This window comes from Vicugna pacos, chromosome 18 (assembly GCF_048564905.1).
Source record: "Vicugna pacos chromosome 18, VicPac4, whole genome shotgun sequence".
NCBI lineage: Eukaryota > Metazoa > Chordata > Mammalia > Artiodactyla > Camelidae > Vicugna > Vicugna pacos.
In genome coordinates this window covers 9,169,105-9,189,846 of record NC_133004.1, presented here as the reverse complement: position 1 = coordinate 9,189,846, position 20,742 = coordinate 9,169,105, and positions in this window count along the sequence as shown.

Sequence of the window (20,742 nt, the reverse complement as noted above, 5' to 3'; positions counted from 1 at the left end):
GTTTGCAGGAGAAACACTTACTCTGGGTTCTCAGTCTGTTTCCTAGTGCCGGTTTGAAGTGCCTGCCGTTTTCACTGTAAAACCGTGTTGGGGCTTGTACCTCCCCATATATATGTATGGAGTGTAGTTTGCAACTGAAAAGAAACTTTGTGTTCCCTTCAAGCTAGGTGAAGGACGGCTTTCACACACACTTCTCTCTGAGAACTGAGCATGTGGAGAGACGTTCGTTCATCCAGCACAAAGGGAACGGGTTGCAGGAGAAACACTTACTCTGGGTTCTCAGTCTGTTTCCTAGTGCCGGTTTGAAGTGCCCGCCGTTTTCACTGTAAAATCGAGTTGGGGCTTGTACATCCCCATATATATGTATGGAGTGGAGTTTGCAACTGAAAAGATACTTTGTGTTCCCTTCAAGCTAGGTGAAGGGCGGCTTTCACACACACTTCTCTCTGAGAACTGAGCATGTGGAGAGACGTTCGTTCATCCAGCACAAAGGGAACGGGTTGCAGGAGAAACACTTACTCTGGGTTCTCAGTCTGTTTCCTAGTGCCGGTTTGAAGTGCCTGCCGTTTTCACTGTAAAACCGAGTTGGGGCTTGTACCTCCCCATATATATTTATGGAGTGGAGTTTGCAACTGAAAAGAAACTTTGTGTTCCCTTCAAGCTAGGTGAAGGACGGCTTTCACACACACTTATCTCTGAGAACTGAGCATGTGGAGAGACGTTCGTTCATCCAGCACAAAGGGAACGGGTTGCAGGAGAAACCCTTACTCTGGGTTCTCAGTCTGTTTCCTATTGCCGGTTTGAAGTGCCTGCCGTTTTCACTGTAAAACCGAGTTGGGGCTTGTACCTCCCCATAAATATGTATGGAGTGGAGTTTGCAACTGAAAAGAAACTTTGTGTTCCCTTCAAGCTAGGTGAAGGACGGCTTTCACACACACTTATCTCTGAGAACTGAGCATGTGGAGAGACGTTCGTTCATCCAGCACAAAGGGAACGGGTTGCAGGGGAAACACTTACTCTGGGTTCTCAGTCTGTTTCCTAGTGCCGGTTTGAAGTGCCTGCCGTTTTCACTGTAAAACCGAGTTGGGGCTTGTACCTCCCCATATATATGTATGGAGTGGAGTTTGCAACTGAAAAGAAACTTTGTGTTCCCTTCAAGCTAGGTGAAGGACGGCTTTCACACACACTTATCTCTGAGAACTGAGCATGTGGAGAGACGTTCGTTCATCCAGCACAAAGGGAACGGGTTGCAGGAGAAACACTTACTCTGGGTTCTCAGTCTGTTTCCTAGTGCCGGTTTGAAGTGCCTGCCGTTTTCACTGTAAAACCGAGTTGGGGCTTGTACCTCCCCATATATATGTATGGGGTGGAGTTTGCAACTGAAAAGAAACTTTGTGTTCCCTTCAAGCTAGGTGAAGGACGGCTTTCACACACACTTATCTCTGAGAACTGAGTATGTGGAGAGACGTTCGTTCATCCAGCACAAAAGGAACGGTTTGCAGGAGAAACACTTACTCTGGGTTCTCAGTCTGTTTCCTAGTGCCGGTTTGAAGTGCCTGCCGTTTTCACTGTAAAACCGTGTTGGGGCTTGTACCTCCCCATATATATGTATGGAGTGTAGTTTGCAACTGAAAAGAAACTTTGTGTTCCCTTCAAGCTAGGTGAAGGACGGCTTTCACACACACTTCTCTCTGAGAACTGAGCATGTGGAGAGACGTTCGTTCATCCAGCACAAAGGGAACGGGTTGCAGGAGAAACACTTACTCTGGGTTCTCAGTCTGTTTCCTAGTGCCGGTTTGAAGTGCCTGCCGTTTTCACTGTAAAACCGAGTTGGGGCTTGTACCTCCCCATATATATGTATGGAGTGGAGTTTGCAACTGAAATGAAACTTTGTGTTCCCTTCAAGCTAGGTGAAGGACGGCTTTCACACACACTTCTCTCTGAGAACTGAGCATGTGGAGAGACGTTCGTTCATCCAGCACAAAGGGAACGGGTTGCAGGGGAAACACTTACTCTGGGTTCTCAGTCTGTTTCCTAGTGCCGGTTTGAAGTGCCCGCCGTTTTCACTGTAAAACCGAGTTGGGGCTTGTACCTCCCCATATATATGTATGGAGTGGAGTTTGCAACTGAAAAGAAACTTTGTGTTCCCTTCAAGCTAGGTGAAGGACGGCTTTCACACACACTTCTCTCTGAGAACTGAGCATGTGGAGAGACGTTCGTTCATCCAGCACAAAGGGAACGGGTTGCAGGAGAAACACTTACTCTGGGTTCTAAGTCTGTTTCCTAGTGCCGGTTTGAAGTGCCTGCCGTTTTCACTGTAAAACCGAGTTGGGGCTTGTACCTCCCCATATATATGTATGGAGTGGAGTTTGCAACTGAAAAGAAACTTTGTGTTCCCTTCAAGCTAGGTGAAGGACGGCTTTCACACACACTTCTCTCTGAGAACTGAGCATGTGGAGAGACGTTCGTTCATCCAGCACAAAGGGAACGGGTTGCAGGAGAAACACTTACTCTGGGTTCTCAGTCTGTTTCCTAGTGCCGGTTTGAAGTGCCTGCCGTTTTCACTGTAAAACCGAGTTGGGGCTTGTACCTCCCCATATATATGTATGGAGTGGAGTTTGCAACTGAAAAGAAACTTTGTGTTCCCTTCAAGCTAGGTGAAGGACGGCTTTCACACACACTTCTCTCTGAGTACTGAGCATGTGGAGAGACGTTCGTTCATCCAGCACAAAGGGAACGGGTTGCAGGAGAAACACTTACTCTGGGTTCTCAGTCTGTTTCCTAGTGCCGGTTTGAAGTGCCTGCCGTTTTCACTGTAAAACCGAGTTGGGGCTTGTACCTCCCCATATATATGTATGGAGTGGAGTTTGCAACTGAAAAGAAACTTTGTGTTCCCTTCAAGCTAGGTGAAGGACGGCTTTCACACACACTTATCTCTGAGAACTGAGCATGTGGAGAGACGTTCGTTCATCCAGCACAAAGGGAACGGGTTGCAGGAGAAACACTTACTCTGGGTTCTCAGTCTGTTTCCTAGTGCCGGTTTGAAGTGCCTGCCGTTTTCACTGTAAAACCGAGTTGGGGCTTGTACCTCCCCATATATATGTATGGAGTGGAGTTGGCAACTGAAAAGAAACTTTGTGTTCCCTTCAAGCTAGGTGAAGGACGGCTTTCACACACACTTATCTCTGAGAACTGAGCACGTGGAGAGACGTTCGTTCATCCAGCACAAAGGGAACGGGTTGCAGGAGAAACATTTACTCTGGGTTCTCAGTCTGTTTCCTAGTGCCGGTTTGAAGTGCCTGCCGTTTTCACTGTAAAACCGAGTTGGGGCTTGTACCTCCCCATATATATGTATGGAGTGGAGTTTGCAACTGAAAAGAAACTTTGTGTTCCCTTCAAGCTAGGTGAAGGACGGCTTTCACACACACTTCTCTCTGAGAACTGAGCATGTGGAGAGACGTTCGTTCATCCAGCACAAAGGGAACGGGTTGCAGGAGAAACACTTACTCTGGGTTCTCAGTCTGTTTCCTAGTGCCGGTTTGAAGTGCCTGCCGTTTTCACTGTAAAACCGAGTTGGGGCTTGTACCTCCCCATATATATGTATGGGGTGGAGTTTGCAACTGAAAAGAAACTTTGTGTTCCCTTCAAGCTAGGTGAAGGACGGCTTTCACACACACTTCTCTCTGAGAACTGAGCATGTGGAGAGACGTTCGTTCATCCAGCACAAAGGGAACGGGTTGCAGGAGAAACACTTACTCTGGGTTCTCAGTCTGTTTCCTAGTGCCGGTTTGAAGTGCCTGCCGTTTTCACTGTAATACCGAGTTGGGGCTTGTACCACCCCATATATATGTATGGGGTGGAGTTTGCAACTGAAAAGAAACTTTGTGTTCCCTTCAAGCTAGGTGAAGGACGGCTTTCACACACACTTATCTCTGAGAACTGAGTATGTGGAGAGACTTTCGTTCATCCAGCACAAAGGGAACGGTTTGCAGGAGAAACACTTACTCTGGGTTCTCAGTCTGTTTCCTAGTGCCGGTTTGATGTGCCTGCCGTTTTCACTGTAAAACCGTGTTGGGGCTTGTACCTCCCCATATATATGTATGGAGTGTAGTTTGCAACTGAAAAGAAACTTTGTGTTCCCTTCAAGCTAGGTGAAGGACGGCTTTCACACACACTTCTCTCTGAGAACTGAGCATGTGGAGAGACGTTCGTTCATCCAGCACAAAGGGAACGGGTTGCAGGAGAAACACTTACTCTGGGTTCTCAGTCTGTTTCCTAGTGCCGGTTTGAAGTGCCTGCCGTTTTCACTGTAAAACCGAGTTGGGGCTTGTACCTCCCCATATATATGTATGGAGTGGAGTTTGCAACTGAAAAGAAACTTTGTGTTCCCTTCAAGCTAGGTGAAGGACGGCTTTCACACACACTTCTCTCTGAGAACTGAGCATGTGGAGAGACGTTCGTTCATCCAGCACAAAGGGAACGGGTTGCAGGAGAAACACTTACTCTGGGTTCTCAGTCTGTTTCCTAGTGCCGGTGAAGTGCCCGCCGTTTTCACTGTAAAATCGAGTTGGGGCTTGTACATCCCCATATATATGTATGGAGTGGAGTTTGCAACTGAAAAGATACTTTGTGTTCCCTTCAAGCTAGGTGAAGGGCGGCTTTCACACACACTTCTCTCTGAGAACTGAGCATGTGGAGAGACGTTCGTTCATCCAGCACAAAGGGAACGGGTTGCAGGGGAAACACTTACTCTGGGTTCTCAGTCTGTTTCCTAGTGCCGGTTTGAAGTGCCTGCCGTTTTCACTGTAAAACCGAGTTGGGGCTTGTACCTCCCCATATATATGTATGGAGTGGAGTTTGCAACTGAAAAGAAACTTTGTGTTCCCTTCAAGCTAGGTGAAGGACGGCTTTCACACACACTTATCTCTGAGAACTGAGCATGTGGAGAGACGTTAGTTCATCCAGCACAAAGGGAACGGTTTGCAGGAGAAACACTTACTCTGGGTTCTCAGTCTGTTTCCTAGTGCCGGTTTGAAGTGCCTGCCGTTTTCACTGTAAAACCGAGTTGGGGCTTGTACCTCCCCATATATATGTATGGGGTGGAGTTTGCAACTGAAAAGAAACTTTGTGTTCCCTTCAAGCTAGGTGAAGGACGGCTTTCACACACACTTATCTCTGAGAACTGAGTATGTGGAGAGACGTTCGTTCATCCAGCACAAAAGGAACGGTTTGCAGGAGAAACACTTACTCTGGGTTCTCAGTCTGTTTCCTAGTGCCGGTTTGAAGTGCCTGCCGTTTTCACTGTAAAACCGTGTTGGGGCTTGTACCTCCCCATATATATGTATGGAGTGTAGTTTGCAACTGAAAAGAAACTTTGTGTTCCCTTCAAGCTAGGTGAAGGACGGCTTTCACACACACTTCTCTCTGAGAACTGAGCATGTGGAGAGACGTTCGTTCATCCAGCACAAAGGGAACGGGTTGCAGGAGAAACACTTACTCTGGGTTCTCAGTCTGTTTCCTAGTGCCGGTTTGAAGTGCCCGCCGTTTTCACTGTAAAATCGAGTTGGGGCTTGTACATCCCCATATATATGTATGGAGTGGAGTTTGCAACTGAAAAGATACTTTGTGTTCCCTTCAAGCTAGGTGAAGGGCGGCTTTCACACACACTTCTCTCTGAGAACTGAGCATGTGGAGAGACGTTCGTTCATCCAGCACAAAGGGAACGGGTTGCAGGAGAAACACTTACTCTGGGTTCTCAGTCTGTTTCCTAGTGCCGGTTTGAAGTGCCTGCCGTTTTCACTGTAAAACCGAGTTGGGGCTTGTACCTCCCCATATATATTTATGGAGTGGAGTTTGCAACTGAAAAGAAACTTTGTGTTCCCTTCAAGCTAGGTGAAGGACGGCTTTCACACACACTTATCTCTGAGAACTGAGCATGTGGAGAGACGTTCGTTCATCCAGCACAAAGGGAACGGGTTGCAGGAGAAACCCTTACTCTGGGTTCTCAGTCTGTTTCCTATTGCCGGTTTGAAGTGCCTGCCGTTTTCACTGTAAAACCGAGTTGGGGCTTGTACCTCCCCATAAATATGTATGGAGTGGAGTTTGCAACTGAAAAGAAACTTTGTGTTCCCTTCAAGCTAGGTGAAGGACGGCTTTCACACACACTTATCTCTGAGAACTGAGCATGTGGAGAGACGTTCGTTCATCCAGCACAAGAGAACGGGTTGCAGGAGAAACACTTACTCTGGGTTCTCAGTCTGTTTCCTAGTGCCGGTTTGAAGTGCCTGCCGTTTTCACTGTAAAACCGAGTTGGGGCTTGTACCTCCCCATATATATGTATGGAGTGGAGTTTGCAACTGAAAAGAAACTTTGTGTTCCCTTCAAGCTAGGTGAAGGACGGCTTTCACACACAATTATCTCTGAGAACTGAGCATGTGGAGAGACGTTCGTTCATCCAGCACAAAGGGAACGGGTTGCAGGGAAACCCTTACTCTGGGTTCTCAGTCTGTTTCCTAGTGCCGGTTTGAAGTGCCTGCCGTTTTCACTGTAAAACCGAGTTGGGGCTTGTACCTGCCCATATATATGTATGGAGTGGAGTTGGCAACTGAAAAGAAACTTTGTGTTCCCTTCAAGCTATGTGAAGGACGGCTTTCACACACACTTCTCTCTGAGAACTGAGCATGTGGAGAGACGTTCGTTCATCCAGCTCAAAGGGAACGGGTTGCAGGAGAAACACTTACTCTGGGTTCTCAGTATGTTTCCTAGTGCCGGTTTGAAGTGCCTGCCGTTTTCACTGTAAAACCGAGTTGGGGCTTGTACCTCCCCATATATATGTATGGAGTGGAGTTTGCAACTGAAAAGAAACTTTGTGTTCCCTTCAAGCTAGGTGAAGGACGGCTTTCACACACACTTCTCTCTGAGAACTGAGCATGTGGAGAGACGTTCGTTCATCCAGCACAAAGGGAACGGGTTGCAGGAGAAACACTTACCCTGGATTCTCAGTCTGTTTCCTAGTGCCGGTTTGAAGTGCCTGCCGTTTTCACTGTAAAACCGAGTTGGGGCTTGTACCTCCCCATATATATGTATGGAGTGGAGTTTGCAACTGAAAAAAAACTTTGTGTTCCCTTCAAGCTAGGTGAAGGACGGCTTTCACACACACTTATCTCTGAGAACTGAGCATGTCTAGAGACGTTCGTTCATCCAGCACAAAGGGAACGGGTTGCAGGAGAAACCCTTACTCTGGTTTCTCAGTCTGTTTCCTAGTGCCGGTTTGAAGTGCCTGCCGTTTTCACTGTAAAACCGAGTTGGGGCTTGTACCTCCCCATATATATGTATGGAGTGGAGTTGGCAACTGAAAAGAAACTTTGTGTTCCCTTCAAGCTATGTGAAGGACGGCTTTCACACACACTTCTCTCTGAGAACTGAGCATGTGGAGAGACGTTCGTTCATCCAGCTCAAAGGGAACGGGTTGCAGGAGAAACACTTACTCTGGGTTCTCAGTCTGTTTCCTAGTGCCGGTTTGAAGTGCCTGCCGTTTTCACTGTAAAACCGAGTTGGGGCTTGTACCTCCCCATATATATGTATGGAGTGGAGTTTGCAACTGAAAAGAAACTTTGTGTTCCCTTCAAGCTATGTGAAGGACGGCTTTCACACACACTTCTCTCTGAGAACTGAGCATGTGGAGAGACGTTCGTTCATCCAGCACAAAGGGAACGGGTTGCAGGAGAAACACTTACTCTGGATTCTCAGTCTGTTTCCTAGTGCCGGTTTGAAGTGCCTGCCGTTTTCACTGTAAAACCGAGTTGGGGCTTGTACATCCCCATATATATGTATGGAGTGGAGTTTGCAACTGAAAAGAAACTTTGTGTTCCCTTCAAGCTAGGTGAAGGACGGCTTTCACACACACTTATCTCTGAGAACTGAGCATGTCTAGAGACGTTCGTTCATCCAGCACAAAGGGAACGGGTTGCAGGAGAAACCCTTACTCTGGGTTCTCAGTCTGTTTCCTAGTGCCGGTTTGAAGTGCCTGCCGTTTTCACTGTAAAACCGAGTTGGGGCTTGTACCTCCCCATATATATGTATGGAGTGGAGTTGGCAAATGAAAAGAAACTTTGTGTTCCCTTCAAGCTAGGAGAAGGACGGCTTTCACACACACTTCTCTCTGAGAACTGAGCATGTGGAGAGACGTTCGTTCATCCAGCTCAAAGGAATCGGGTTGCAGGAGAAACACTTACTCTGGGTTCTCAGTCTGTTTCCTAGTGCCGGTTTGAAGTGCCTGCCGTTTTCACTGTAAAACCGAGTTGGGGCTTGTACCTCCCCATATATATGTATGGAGTGGAGTTTGCAACTGAAAAGAAACTTTGTGTTCCCTTCAAGCTAGGTGAAGGACGGCTTTCACACACACTTATCTCTGAGAACTGAGCATGTGGAGAGACGTTCGTTCATCCAGCACAAAGGGAACGGGTTGCAGGAGAAACCCTTACTCTGGGTTCTCCGTCTGTTTCCTAGTGCTGGTTTGAAGTGCCTGCCATTTTCACTGTAAAACCGAGTTGGGGCTTGTACCTCCCCATATATATGTATGGAGTGGAGTTTGCAACTGAAAAGAAACTTTGTGTTCCCTTCAAGCTTGGTGAAGGACGGCTTTCACACACACTTCTCTCTGAGAACTGAGCATGTGGAGAGACGTTCGTTCATCCAGCACAAAGGGAACGGGTTGCAGGAGAAACACTTACTCTGGATTCTCAGTCTGTTTCCTAGTGCCGGTTTGAAGTGCCTGCCGTTTTCACTGTAAAACCGAGTTGGGGCTTGTACCTCCCCATATATATGTATGGAGTGGAGTTTGCAACTGAAAAGAAACTTTGTGTTCCCTTCAAGCTAGGTGAAGGACGGCTTTCACACACACTTATCTCTGAGAACTGAGCACGTGGAGAGACGTTCGTTCATCCAGCACAAAGGGAACGGGTTGCAGGAGAAACCCTTACTCTGGGTTCTCAGTCTGTTTCCTAGTGCCGGTTTGAAGTGCCTGCCGTTTTCACTGTAAAACCGAGTTGGGGCTTGTACCTCCCCATATATATGTATGGAGTGGAGTTTGCAACTGAAAAGAAACTTTGTGTTCCCTTCAAGCTAGGTGAAGGACGGCTTTCACACACACTTATCTCTGAGAACTGAGCATGTGGAGAGACGTTCGTTCATCCAGCACAAAGGGAACGGGTTGCAGGAGAAACCCTTACTCTGGTTTCTCAGTCTGTTTCCTATTGCCGGTTTGAAGTGCCTGCCGTTTTCACTGTAAAACCGAGTTGGGGCTTGTACCTCCCCATATATATGTATGGATTGGAGTTTGCAACTGAAAAGAAACTTTATGTTCCCTTCAAGCTACGTGAAGGACGGCTTTCACACACACTTCTCTCTGAGAACTGAGCATGTGGAGAGACGTTCGTTCATCCAGCACAAAGGGAACGGGTTGCAGGAGATACCCTTACTCTGGGTTCTCAGTCTGTTTCCTAGTGCCGGTATGAAGTGCCTGCCGTTTTCACTGTAAAACCGAGTTGGGGATTGTACCTCCCCATATATATGTATGGAGTGGAGTTTGCAACTGAAAAGAAACTTTGTGTTCCCTTCAAGCTAGGTGAAGGACGGCTTTCACACACACTTCTCTCTGAGATCTGAGCATGTGGAGAGACGTTCGTTCATCCAGCACAAGAGAACGGGTTGCAGGAGAAACACTTACTCTGGGTTCTCAGTCTGTTTCCTAGTGCCGGTTTGAAGTGCCTGCCGTTTTAACTGTAAAACCGAGTTGGGGCTTGTACCTCCCCATATATATGTATGGAGTGGAGTTTGCAACTGAAAAGAAACTTTGTGTTCCCTTCAAGCTAGGTGAAGGACGGCTTTCACACACACTTCTCTCTGAGAACTGAGCATGTGGAGAGACGATCGTTCATCCAGCACAAAGGGAACGGGTTGCAGGTGAAACACTTACTCTGGGTTCTCAGTCTGTTTCCTAGTGCCGGTTTGAAGTGCCTGCCGTTTTCACTGTAAAACCAAGTTGGGGCTTGTACCTCACCATATATATGTATGGAGTGGAGTTTGCAACTGAAAAGAAACTTTGTGTTCCCTTCAAGCTAGGTGAAGGTCGGCTTTAACACACACTTATCTCTGAGAACTGAGCATGTGGAGAGACGTTCGTCATCCAGCACACAGGGAACGGGTTGCAGGAGAAACCCTTACTCTGGGTTCTCAGTCTGTTTCCTAGTGCCGGTTTGAAGTGCCCGTCGTTTTCACTGTAAAACCGAGTTGGGGCTTGTACCTCCCCATATAAATGTATGGAGTGGAGTTGGCAACTGAAAAGAAACTTTGTGTTCCCTTCAAGCTATGTGAAGTACGGCTTTCACACACACTTCTCTCTGAGAACTGAGCATGTGGAGAGACGTTCGTTCATCCAGCTCAAAGGGAACGGGTTGCAGGAGAAACACTTACTCTGGGTTCTCAGTCTGTTTCCTAGTGCCGGTTTGAAGTGCCTGCCGTTTTCAATGTAAAACCGAGTTGGGGCTTGTACCTCCCCATAGATATGTATGGAGTGGAGTTTGCAACTGAAAAGAAACTTTGTGTTCCCTTCAAGCTAGGTGAAGGACGGCTTTCACACACACTTCTCTCTGAGAACTGAGCATGTGGAGAGACGTTCGTTCTTCCAGCACAAAGGGAACGGGTTGCAGGAGAAACACTTACTCTGGATTCTCAGTCTGTTTCCTAGTGCCGGTTTGAAGTGCCTGCCGTTTTCACTGTAAAACCGAGTTGGGGCTTGTACCTCCCCATATATATGTATGGAGTGGAGTTTGCAACTGAAAAGAAACTTTGTGTTCCCTTCAAGCTAGGTGAAGGACGGCTTTCACACACACTTATCTCTGAGAACTGAGCATGTGGAGAGACGTTCGTTCATCCAGCACAAAAGGAACGGGTTGCAGGAGAAACACTTACTCTGGGTTCTCAGTCTGTTTCCTAGTGCCGGTTTGAAGTGCCTGCCGTTTACACTGTAAAACCGAGTTGGGGCTTGTACCTCCCCATATATACGTATGGAGTGGAGTTTGCAACTGAAAAGAAACTTTGTGTTCCCTTCAAGCTAGGTGAAGGACTTCTTTCACACACACTTATCTCTGAGAACTGAGCATGTCTAGAGACGTTCGTTCATCCAGCAGAAAGGGAACGGGTTGCAGGAGAAACCCTTACTCTGGGTTCTCAGTCTGTTTCCTAGTGCCGGTTTGAAGTGCCTGCCGTTTTCACTGTAAAACCGTGTTGGGGCTTGTACCTCCCCATATATATGTATGGAGTGGAGTTGGCAACTGAAAAGAAACTTTGTGTTCCCTTCAAGCTATGTGAAGGACGGCTTTCACACACACTTCTCTCTGAGAACTGAGCATGTGGAGAGACGTTCGTTCATCCAGCTCAAAGGAATCGGGTTGCAGGAGAAACACTTACTCTGGGTTCTCAGTCTGTTTCCTAGTGCCGGTTTGAAGTGCCTGCCGTTTTCAGTGTAAAACCGAGTTGGGGCTTGTACCTCCCCATATATATGTATGGGGTGGAGTTTGCAACTGAAAAGAAACTTTGTGTTCCCTTCAAGCTAGGTGAAGGACGGCTTTCACACACACTTATCTCTGAGAACTGAGTATGTGGAGAGACGTTCGTTCATCCAGCACAAAGGGAACGGTTTGCAGGAGAAACACTTACTCTGGGTTCTCAGTCTGTTTCCTAGTGCCGGTTTGAAGTGCCTGCCGTTTTCACTGTAAAACCGTGTTGGGGCTTGTACCTCCCCATATATATGTATGGAGTGTAGTTTGCAACTGAAAAGAAACTTTGTGTTCCCTTCAAGCTAGGTGAAGGACGGCTTTCACACACACTTCTCTCTGAGAACTGAGCATGTGGAGAGACGTTCGTTCATCCAGCACAAATGGAACGGATTGCAGGAGAAACACTTACTCTGGGTTCTCAGTCTGTTTCCTAGTGCCGGTTTGAAGTGTCTGCCGTTTTCACTGTAAAACCGAGTTGGGGCTTGTACCTCCCCATATATATGTATGGAGTGGAGTTTGCAACTGAAAAGAAACTTTGTGTTCCCTTCAAGCTAGGTGAAGGACGGCTTTCACACACACTTCTCTCTGAGAACTGAGCATGTGGAGAGACGTTCGTTCATCCAGCACAAAGGGAACGGGTTGCAGGAGAAACACTTACTCTGGGTTCTCAGTCTGTTTCCTAGTGCCGGTTTGAAGTGCCCGCCGTTTTCACTGTAAAATCGAGTTGGGGCTTGTACATCCCCATATATATGTATGGAGTGGAGTTTGCAACTGAAAAGATACTTTGTGTTCCCTTCAAGCTAGGTGAAGGGCGGCTTTCACACACACTTCTCTCTGAGAACTGAGCATGTGGAGAGACGTTCGTTCATCCAGCACAAAGGGAACGGGTTGCAGGAGAAACACTTACTCTGGGTTCTCAGTCTGTTTCCTAGTGCCGGTTTGAAGTGCCTGCCGTTTTCACTGTAAAACCGAGTTGGGGCTTGTACCTCCCCATATATATGTATGGAGTGGAGTTTGCAACTGAAAAGAAACTTTGTGTTCCCTTCAAGCTAGGTGAAGGACGGCTTTCACACACACTTATCTCTGAGAACTGAGCATGTGGAGAGACGTTCGTTCATCCAGCACAAAGGGAACGGGTTGCAGGAGAAACACTTACTCTGGGTTCTCAGTCTGTTTCCTAGTGCCGGTTTGAAGTGCCTGCCGTTTTCACTGTAAAACCGAGTTGGGGCTTGTACCTCCCCATATATATGTATGGGGTGGAGTTTGCAACTGAAAAGAAAATTTGTGTTCCCTTCAAGCTAGGTGAAGGACGGCTTTCACACACACTTATCTCTGAGAACTGAGTATGTGGAGAGACGTTCGTTCATCCAGCACAAAGGGAACGGTTTGCAGGAGAAACACTTACTCTGGGTTCTCAGTCTGTTTCCTAGTGCCGGTTTGAAGTGCCTGCCGTTTTCACTGTAAAACCGTGTTGGGGCTTGTACCTCCCCATATATATGTATGGAGTGTAGTTTGCAACTGAAAAGAAACTTTGTGTTCCCTTCAAGCTAGGTGAAGGACGGCTTTCACACACACTTATCTCTGAGAACTGAGCACGTGGAGAGACTTTCGTTCATCCAGCACAAAGGGAACGGGTTGCAGGAGAAACACTTACTCTGGGTTCTCAGTCTGTTTCCTAGTGCCGGTTTGAAGTGCCTGCCGTTTTCACTGTAAAACCGAGTTGGGGCTTGTACCTCCCCATATATATGTATGGAGTGGAGTTTGCAACTGAAAAGAAACTTTGTGTTCCCTTCAAGCTAGGTGAAGGACGGCTTTCACACACACTTATCTCTGAGAACTGAGCATGTGGAGAGACGTTCGTTCATCCAGCACAAAGGGAACGGGTTGCAGGAGAAACCCTTACTCTGGTTTCTCAGTCTGTTTCCTATTGCCGGTTTGAAGTGCCTGCCGTTTTCACTGTAAAACCGAGTTGGGGCTTGTACCTCCCCATATATATGTATGGATTGGAGTTTGCAACTGAAAAGAAACTTTATGTTCCCTTCAAGCTACGTGAAGGACGGCTTTCACACACACTTCTCTCTGAGAACTGAGCATGTGGAGAGACGTTCGTTCATCCAGCACAAAGGGAACGGGTTGCAGGAGATACCCTTACTCTGGGTTCTCAGTCTGTTTCCTCGTGCCGGTATGAAGTGCCTGCCGTTTTCACTGTAAAACCGAGTTGGGGATTGTACCTCCCCATATATATGTATGGAGTGGAGTTTGCAACTGAAAAGAAACTTTGTGTTCCCTTCAAGCTAGGTGAAGGACGGCTTTCACACACACTTCTCTCTGAGATCTGAGCATGTGGAGAGACGTTCGTTCATCCAGCACAAGAGAACGGGTTGCAGGAGAAACACTTACTCTGGGTTCTCAGTCTGTTTCCTAGTGCCGGTTTGAAGTGCCTGCCGTTTTAACTGTAAAACCGAGTTGGGGCTTGTACCTCCCCATATATATGTATGGAGTGGAGTTTGCAACTGAAAAGAAACTTTGTGTTCCCTTCAAGCTAGGTGAAGGACGGCTTTCACACACACTTCTCTCTGAGAACTGAGCATGTGGAGAGACGATCGTTCATCCAGCACAAAGGGAACGGGTTGCAGGAGAAACACTTACTCTGGGTTCTCAGTCTGTTTCCTAGTGCCGGTTTGAAGTGCCTGCCGTTTTCACTGTAAAACCAAGTTGGGGCTTGTACCTCCCCATATATATGTATGGAGTGGAGTTTGCAACTGAAAAGAAACTTTGTGTTCCCTTCAAGCTAGGTGAAGGTCGGCTTTCACACACACTTATCTCTGAGAACTGAGCATGTGGAGAGACGTTCGTCATCCAGCACACAGGGAACGGGTTGCAGGAGAAACCCTTACTCTGGGTTCTCAGTCTGTTTCCTAGTGCCGGTTTGAAGTGCCCGTCGTTTTCACTGTAAAACCGAGTTGGGGCTTGTACCTCCCCATATAAATGTATGGAGTGGAGTTGGCAACTGAAAAGAAACTTTGTGTTCCCTTCAAGCTATGTGAAGTACGGCTTTCACACACACTTCTCTCTGAGAACTGAGCATGTGGAGAGACGTTCGTTCATCCAGCTCAAAGGGAACGGGTTGCAGGAGAAACACTTACTCTGGGTTCTCAGTCTGTTTCCTAGTGCCGGTTTGAAGTGCCTGCCGTTTTCAATGTAAAACCGAGTTGGGGCTTGTACCTCCCCATATATATGTATGGAGTGGAGTTTGCAACTGAAAAGAAACTTTGTGTTCCCTTCAAGCTAGGTGAAGGACGGCTTTCACACACACTTCTCTCTGAGAACTGAGCATGTGGAGAGACGTTCGTTCTTCCAGCACAAAGGGAACGGGTTGCAGGAGAAACACTTACTCTGGATTCTCAGTCTGTTTCCTAGTGCCGGTTTGAAGTGCCTGCCGTTTTCACTGTAAAACCGAGTTGGGGCTTGTACCTCCCCATATATATGTATGGAGTGGAGTTTGCAACTGAAAAGAAACTTTGTGTTCCCTTCAAGCTAGGTGAAGGACGGCTTTCACACACACTTATCTCTGAGAACTGAGCATGTGGAGAGACGTTCGTTCATCCAGCACAAAAGGAACGGGTTCCAGGAGAAACACTTACTCTGGGTTCTCAGTCTGTTTCCTAGTGCCGGTTTGAAGTGCCTGCCGTTTTCAATGTAAAACCGAGTTGGGGCTTGTACCTCCCCATATATACGTATGGAGTGGAGTTGGCAACTGAAAAGAAACTTTGTGTTCCCTTCAAGCTAGGTGAAGGACGGCTTTCACACACACTTCTCTCTGAGAACTGAGCATGTGGAGAGACGTTCGTTCATCCAGCACAAAGGGAACGGGTTGCAGGAGAAACACTTACTCTGGGTTCTCAGTCTGTTTCCTAGTGCCGGTTTGAAGTGCCTGCCGTTTTCACTGTAAAACCGAGTTGGGGCTTGTACCTCCCCATATATATGTATGGAGTGGAGTTTGCAACTGAAAAGAAACTTTGTGTTCCCTTCAAGCTAGGTGAAGGACGGCTTTCACACACACTTCTCTCTGAGAACTGAGCATGTGGAGAGACGTTCGTTCATCCAGCACAAAGGGAACGGGTTGCAGGAGAAACACTTACCGTGGATTCTCAGTCTGTTTCCTAGTGCCGGTTTGAAGTGCCTGCCGTTTTCACTGTAAAACCGAGTTGTGGCTTGTACCTCCCCATATATATGTATGGAGTGGAGTTTGCAACTGAAAAGAAACTTTGTGTTCCCTTCAAGCTATGTGAAGGACGGCTTTCACACACACTTATCTCTGAGAACTGAGCATGTCTAGAGACGTTCGTTCATCCAGCACAAAGGGAACGGGTTGCAGGAGAAACCCTTACTCTGGTTTCTCAGTCTGTTTCCTAGTGCCGGTTTGAAGTGCCTGCCGTTTTCACTGTAAAACCGAGTTGGGGCTTGTACCTCCCCATATATATGTATGGAGTGGAGTTGGCAACTGAAAAGAAACTTTGTGTTCCCTTCAAGCTATGTGAAGGACGGCTTTCACACACACTTCTCTCTGAGAACTGAGCATGTGGAGAGACGTTCGTTCATCCAGCTCAAAGGGAACGGGTTGCAGGAGAAACACTTACTCTGGGTTCTCAGTCTGTTTCCTAGTGCCGGTTTGAAGTGCCTGCCGTTTTCACTGTAAAACCGAGTTGGGGCTTGTACCTCCCCATATATATGTATGGAGTGGAGTTTGCAACTGAAAAGAAACTTTGTGTTCCCTTCAAGCTAGGTGAAGGACGGCTTTCACACACACTTATCTCTGAGAACTGAGCATGTGGAGAGACGTTCGTTCATCCAGCACAAAGGGAACGGGTTGCAGGAGAAACACTTACTCTGGATTCTCAGTCTGTTTCCTAGTGCCGGTTTGAAGTGCCTGCCGTTTTCACTGTAAAACCGAGTTGGGGCTTGTACATCCCCATATATATGTATGGAGTGGAGTTTGCAACTGAAAAGAAACTTTGTGTTCCCTTCAAGCTAGGTGAAGGACGGCATTCACACACACTTATCTCTGAGAACTGAGCATGTCTAGAGACGTTCGTTCATCCAGCACAAAGGGAACGGGTTGCAGGAGAAACCCTTACTCTGGTTTCTCAGTCTGTTTCCTATTGCCGGTTTGAAGTGCCTGCCGTTTTCACTGTAAAACCGAGTTGGGGCTTGTACCTCCCCATATATATGTATGGAGTGGAGTTTGCAACTGAAAAGAAACTTTGTGTTCCCTTCAAGCTAGGTGAAGGACGGCTTTCACACACACTTCTCTCTGAGAACTGAGCATGTGGAGAGACGTTCGTTCATCCAGCACAAAGGGAACGGGTTGCAGGAGATACCCTTACTCTGGGTTCTCAGTCTGTTTCCTAGTGCCGGTATGAAGTGCCTGCCGTTTTCACTGTAAAACCGAGTTGGGGATTGTACCTCCCCATATATATGTATGGAGTGGAGTTTGCAACTGAAAAGAAACTTTGTGTTCCCTTCAAGCTAGGTGAAGGACGGCTATCACACACACTTCTCTCTGAGATCTGAGCATGTGGAGAGACGTTCGTTCATCCAGCACAAGAGAACGGGTTGCAGGAGAAACACTTACTCTGGGTTCTCAGTCTGTTTCCTAGTGCCGGTTTGAAGTGCCTGCCGTTTTCACTGTAAAACCGAGTTGGGGCTTGTACCTCCCCATATATATGTATGGAGTGGAGTTTGCAACTGAAAAGAAACTTTGTGTTCCCTTCAAGCTAGGTGAAGGACGGCTTTCACACACACTTATCTCTGAGAACTGAGCATGTGGAGAGACGTTCGTTCATACAGCACAAAAGGAACGGGTTGCAGGAGAAACACTTACTCTGGGTTCTCAGTCTGTTTCCTAGTGCCGGTTTGAAGTGCCTGCCGTTTTCACTGTAAAACCGAGTTGGGGCTTGTACCTCCCCATATATATGTATGGAGTGGAGTTTGCACCTGAAAAGAAACTTTGTGTTCCCTTCAAGCTAGGTGGAGGACGGCTTTCACACACACTTCTCTCTGAGAACTGAGCATGTGGAGAGACGTTCGTTCATCCAGCACAAATGGAACGGTTTGCAGGAGAAACACTTACTCTGGGTTCTCAGTCTGTTTCCTAGTGCCGGTTTGAAGTGCCTGCCGTTTTCACTGTAAAACCGAGTTGGGGCTTTTACCTCCCCATATGTATGTATGGAGTGGAGTTGGCAACTGAAAAGAAACTTTGTTTTCCCTTCAAGCTAGGTGAAGGACGGCTTTCACACACACTTATCTCTGAGAACTGAGCATGTGGAGAGACGTTCGTTCATCCAGCACAAAGGGAACGGGTTGCAGGAGAAACACTTACTCTGGGTTCTCAGTCTGTTTCCTAGTGCCGGTTGGAAGTGCCTGCCGTTTTCACGGTAAAACCGAGTTGGGGCTTGTACCTCCCCATATATATGTATGGAGTGGAGTTGGCAAGTGAAAAGAAACTTTGTGTTCCCTTCAAGCTAGGTGAAGGACGGCTTTCACACACACTTCTCTCTGAGAACTGAGCATGTGGAGAGACGTTCGTTCATCCAGCACAAAGGGAACGGGTTGCAGGAGAAACCCTTACTCTGGGTTCTCAGTCTGTTTCCTAGTGCCAGTTTGAAGTGCCTGCCTTTTTCACTGTAAAACCGAGTTGGGGCTTGTACCTCCCCATATATATGTATGGAGTGGAGTTTGCAACTGAAAAGAAACTTTGTGTTCCCTTCAAGCTAGGTGAAGGACGGCTTTCACACACAATTATCTCTGAGAACTGAGCATGTGGAGAGACGTTCGTTCATCCAGCACAAAGGGAACGGGTTGCAGGAGAAACACTTACTCTGGGTTCTCAGTCTGTTTCCTAGTGCCGGTTTGAAGTGCCTGCCGTTTTCACTGTAAAACCGAGTTGGGGCTTGTACCTCCCCATATACATGTATGGAGTGGAGTTTGCAACTTAAAAGAAACTTTGTGTTCCCTTCAAGCTAGGTGAAGGAATTCTTTCACACACACTTATCTCTGAGAACTGAGCATGTGGAGAGACGTTCGTTCATACAGCACAAAGGGAACGGGTTGCAGGAGAAACACTTACTCTGGGTTCTCAGTCTGTTTCCTAGTGCCGGTTGGAAGTGCCTGCCGTTTTCACTGTAAAACCGAGTTGGGGCTTGTACCTCCCCATATATATGTATGGAGTGGAGTTTGCAACTGAAAAGAAACTTTGTGTTCCCTTCAAGCTAGGTGAAGAACGGCTTTCACACACACTTATCTCTGAGAACTGAGCATGTGGAGAGACGTTCGTTCATCCAGCACAAAGGGAACGGGTTGCAGGAGAAACCCTTACTCAGGGTTCTCAGTCTGTTTCCTAGTGCCGGTTGGAAGTGCCTGCCGTTTTCACTGTAAAACCGAGTTGGGGCTTGTACCTCCCCATATATATGTATGGAGTGGAGTTTGCAACTGAAAAGAAAGATTGTGTTCCCTTCAAGCTAGGTGAAATACGGCTTTCAAACACACTTATCTCTGAGAACTGAGCATGTGGAGAGACGTTCGTTCATCCAGCACAAAGGGAACGGGTTGCAGGGGAAACACTTACTCTGGGTTCTCAGTCTGTTTCCTAGTGCCGGTTTGAAGTGCCCGCCGTTTTCACTGTAAAACCGAGTTGGGGCTTGTACCTCCCCATATATATGTATGGAGTGGAGTTTGCAACTGAAAAGAAACTTTGTGTTCCCTTCAAGCTAGGTGAAGGACGGCTTTCACACACACTTCTCTCTGAGAACTGAGCATGTGGAGAGACGTTCGTTCATCCAGCACAAAGGGAACGGGTTGCAGGAGAAACACTTACTCTGGGTTCTAAGTCTGTTTCCTAGTGCCGGTTTGAAGTGCCTGCCGTTTTCACTGTAAAACCGAGTTGGGGCTTGTACCTCCCCATATATATGTATGGAGTGGAGTTGGCAACTGAAAAGAAACTTTGTGTTCCCTTCAAGCTAGGTGAAGGACGGCTTTCACACACACTTATCTCTGAGAACTGAGCATGTGGAGAGACGTTCGTTCATCCAGCACAAAGGGAACGGGTTGCAGGAGAAACACTTACTCTGGGTTCTCAGTCTGTTTCCTAGTGCCGGTTTGAAGTGCCTGCCGTTTTCACTGTAAAACCGAGTTGGGGCTTGTACCTCCCCATATATATGTATGGAGTGGAGTTGGCAACTGAAAAGAAACTTTGTGTTCCCTTCAAGCTAGGTGAAGGACGGCTTTCACACACACTTGTCTCTGAGAACTGAGCACGTGGAGAGACGTTCGTTCATCCAGCACAAAGGGAACGGGTTGCAGGAGAAACATTTACTCTGGGTTCTCAGTCTGTTTCCTAGTGCCGGTTTGAAGTGCCTGCCGTTTTCACTGTAAAACCGAGTTGGGGCTTGTACCTCCCCATATATATGTATGGAGTGGAGTTTGCAACTGAAAAGAAACTTTGTGTTCCCTTCAAGCTAGGTGAAGGACGGCTTTCACACACACTTCTCTCTGAGAACTGAGCATGTGGAGAGACGTTCGTTCATCCAGCACAAAGGGAACGGGTTGCAGGAGAAACACTTACTCTGGGTTCTCAGTCTGTTTCCTAGTGCCGGTTTGAAGTGCCTGCCGTTTTCACTGTAAAACCGAGTTGGGGCTTGTACCTCCCCATATATATGTATGGGGTGGAGTTTGCAACTGAAAAGAAACTTTGTGTTCCCTTCAAGCTAGGTGAAGGACGGCTTTCACACACACTTATCTCTGAGAACTGAGCATGTGGAGAGACGTTCGTTCATCCAGCACAAAGGGAACGGGTTGCAGGAGAAACACTTACTCTGGGTTCTCAGTCTGTTTCCTAGTGCCGGTTTGAAGTGCCTGCCGTTTTCACTGTAATACCGAGTTGGGGCTTGTACCACCCCATATATATGTATGGGGTGGAATTTGCAACTGAAAAGAAACTTTGTGTTCCCTTCAAGCTAGGTGAAGGACGGCTTTCACACACACTTATCTCTGAGAACTGAGTATGTGGAGAGACGTTCGTTCATCCAGCACAAAGGGAACGGTTTGCAGGAGAAACACTTACTCTGGGTTCTCAGTCTGTTTCCTAGTGCCGGTTTGAAGTGCCTGCCGTTTTCACTGTAAAACC